Below are 2601 nucleotides of genomic sequence, written 5' to 3'. Positions count from 1 at the left end.
TTCAAATGCCCTTATCTTTCTAATGTTCTCAGGTTATAGTAACTTATAAAAGTACTTCTAGATCTCAAAAGTCTAGGGAATAAGCATTCAGCAATGACCTTCCAGAAGTAATCCTCTTTCCTTCACCTTCAACCTCCAACACTTTCAATTCTATCAGGTCAAGAAGATTTTCCCTCCTTTGCCTCCAGGAACACATTAGAGATAAGTTGAAAGAGAGCACTACTTGTATTAGAAAAATATTTTTTTAAGATAGCCTCTCCTCAAAATGTCTATAAGGATTTAAAATCAATGAGACCAAATTCCACTGACTTTGCAGAACTCACAATTTTAAGGATCTCTTTTTAAATCATCAATTCCAAATCGCTCTGTATGTAAAACCGTGCAAGTGCTCTTTGTGTTTTTCAAGATGTTTATGCTGTCACTTATTAAATAAGTAAGCTTCACCAGCCTTCATTAAGCTTAATATACCTAATTGTTGAAATTGTTAGTTCCACTAATGACACGTGGTTATACAAAAAAGAAACATGTCGTCAGTTGAAAACGTTCTAAAGAAACTATAGACGAAATGTCACAATGTATGGTGTTTGCGTCACAACATTCCAGCCTGAAGAAGAGGGGACTAGATGAACTAAGATTAGTAAAATGGTAAAATGTTGAAAATTGTTAACAGCCGGCTGATAGGTACATAAATGGTTATTATACTGTTTACTTTTGCGTGTGCTTGAAACGTTTACCTCAGTAAGGAGACCTCATTTCATGAGGAACAGAGAAAGGAAGGAGCCTTGCCAACTTGGAAACGGAAGCCTAAGGTGAGACAGAATAGCCACTGTCAAATATCTGAGGTATTGTTTCTGAAGGAGAGCAGATATGTTCTACGTAACTCAAGAGTGATCTAGAACCAGTGGGCAAAATTTCAAGGATCCAGATTTCAATTCAACTTGTAAAGAACTTTCTAACTTTCTAACAATTAGAGCTGCATTTTAGTGGCATATGTTATTCCTTTGAAGGAATTTATACAGAAGGCCACTTTTTGAAGTCTGAGGGATTTTTGCATGGCTGCTCAAAATGTCGTCCACGGAATGGTGCTGGTCCATTCACTGTTCTTCCCCCCGCTTGGGATTACATTTTAGCGATTCTTTTTTCACCACAATTTTACTTCTAAACTCCTACTTCCTATCAATTAAAAACAGATTAGATTACCAGAAAGTTCCATTAATGAAACGTTGACTACTTCCATTTTTATTTATCAAATAGGTTACGTCTCTGATATATGAACAGATGGAGGATGGTGACCTCCCCATAGGGTTTTGTTTGTGTGGTAAGAACAATTACCATGACATCCTCCCTATTAACAGATTTTTCGAGGTACATCACAGTAATATTAACTATAGGCTCAACGTGCTTCAGCAGATCTCTAGAAGTTAATCGTCTTGTGTAACTGAAACTTTATACCCACTTCTTCCACTTCCTACTTCCCCAGCTCCTGACAACTGCCATTCTACTCTCAGATTTTACGTATTTAACTACTTTAGATACCGCTTATATGTAATACCATGAAGGACTTGTCTCTCTACGTTTGGCTTATTTCCCTTAGCATAAGGTCCTCAAGGTTTATCCATACTGTTGCAGATGGTGGGTTTCTTCATCCATTCATCTGTCCATAGGCATTGAGGCTGCTTCTGTCTCCTGGCTGTTGGGAATAACGCTGCAGTGAACATGAGGGAGATCCTGATTTCCACACATTCTTTGATTGTGGTTCACAACAAGAGACGGAGCTCGTGCCAGACTATAAACTGACACACTGCTTCTTTTATAGGTAAAGACCTGCTATGGAAAGAAAACATCGGCAGAACTAAACTAACTACTTACTGACATTCTTGAGTCTTTTGAGTATTGCTGCAGTGGGAGGAATTTATCCATTAAACAGTCATAGAGATTTTTCACGGCAATCAAACTATAGATACAAAAATACCTATAAATGGAATGTCCTTTTTAACACTGAGATTTATATTTCTTTGACTGAAAATATATTTGCAAGCCACACACCGCATTAGTGTAAGGTTGTGTAAAAAACCAAAGGGTCATTGCTGTTCCCTGGAAATTATTGTGGAGAATCTATCATTTACATATGCACTAGGCAGAACTGTGAGGTTGAATGCATTATGTATATAGCATATATATATATATATATATATATATATATATATAGCATATGTGTGTGTGCTCCCATTGAAAAAATAGATTCTGTTATGATTACAAAAATAAGAATTCTTTTTATTTTTTTGTTTCAAGTTTTTATTTAAACTCTAGTTAAACAGAAAGTGCAATATTAGTTTCAGAAGAGTTCATTTTAAAGTGCTACTGAATTTAAAAATAGCTCTTCCTTATTACGTATTCCCCCAAGCGTATACACTAAAAGTAGCATTTCTATTATGGAGAAGTCCAAAAACACTTTTCATGTGCGAAGTGTCCTCACATTGATCTACTGCCAATCATACAGGGCCTCTGCATACGGCTGTATAGTTTACACACTGCAAAAAAAGCACGGGGTAAAGGAGCGAGTGGAAGCTTAGCGCCAGCCCCCATATGCTTATCCGGCCA

This window comes from Prionailurus viverrinus, chromosome B2 (genome assembly GCF_022837055.1).
Source record: "Prionailurus viverrinus isolate Anna chromosome B2, UM_Priviv_1.0, whole genome shotgun sequence".
Taxonomy (NCBI): Eukaryota; Metazoa; Chordata; class Mammalia; order Carnivora; family Felidae; genus Prionailurus; species Prionailurus viverrinus.
This window is presented reverse-complemented; position numbering follows the sequence as displayed.